Source organism: Etheostoma spectabile, chromosome 21 (assembly GCF_008692095.1).
Source record: "Etheostoma spectabile isolate EspeVRDwgs_2016 chromosome 21, UIUC_Espe_1.0, whole genome shotgun sequence".
Classification (NCBI taxonomy): Eukaryota; Metazoa; Chordata; class Actinopteri; order Perciformes; family Percidae; genus Etheostoma; species Etheostoma spectabile.
The window spans coordinates 22,018,983-22,019,201 of record NC_045753.1 but is presented as its reverse complement, the minus strand read 5'-3'; the positions used below and the strand labels follow the sequence as shown (position 1 = coordinate 22,019,201).

The 219-nt window shown below is 36.5% G+C and overlaps 1 protein-coding gene across 2 annotated transcripts in view; it reads right to left on the bottom strand.

Annotated features, from left to right (window-relative positions):
* The window catches only part of med24 (mediator complex subunit 24), a 12,958-nt gene that overhangs the window by 3,547 nt on the left and 9,192 nt on the right, over window positions 1-219 (bottom strand). The gene's annotated exons all lie outside the window — the stretch shown is intronic.

The following is a 219-nucleotide window of genomic DNA, read 5'->3' as shown; positions in this document are numbered from 1 at the left end:
TACCACTCCATTATAGACAGAATACCAGCTGATCTGAGTGGGTGTCTGACCTTTAATGCAATATCTACATTGCCCATGATCAGCGACCATTCCTCCAATGTTCCAAAGGCACATTCTGTTTACTAATCAAATCTTTTCTTTTTTTTTTTAAACCAACTAGAAAAACATTGGCGATCCCTTTTGCAATTATGTAAGCACATAATGTAATCTGAAAACTGC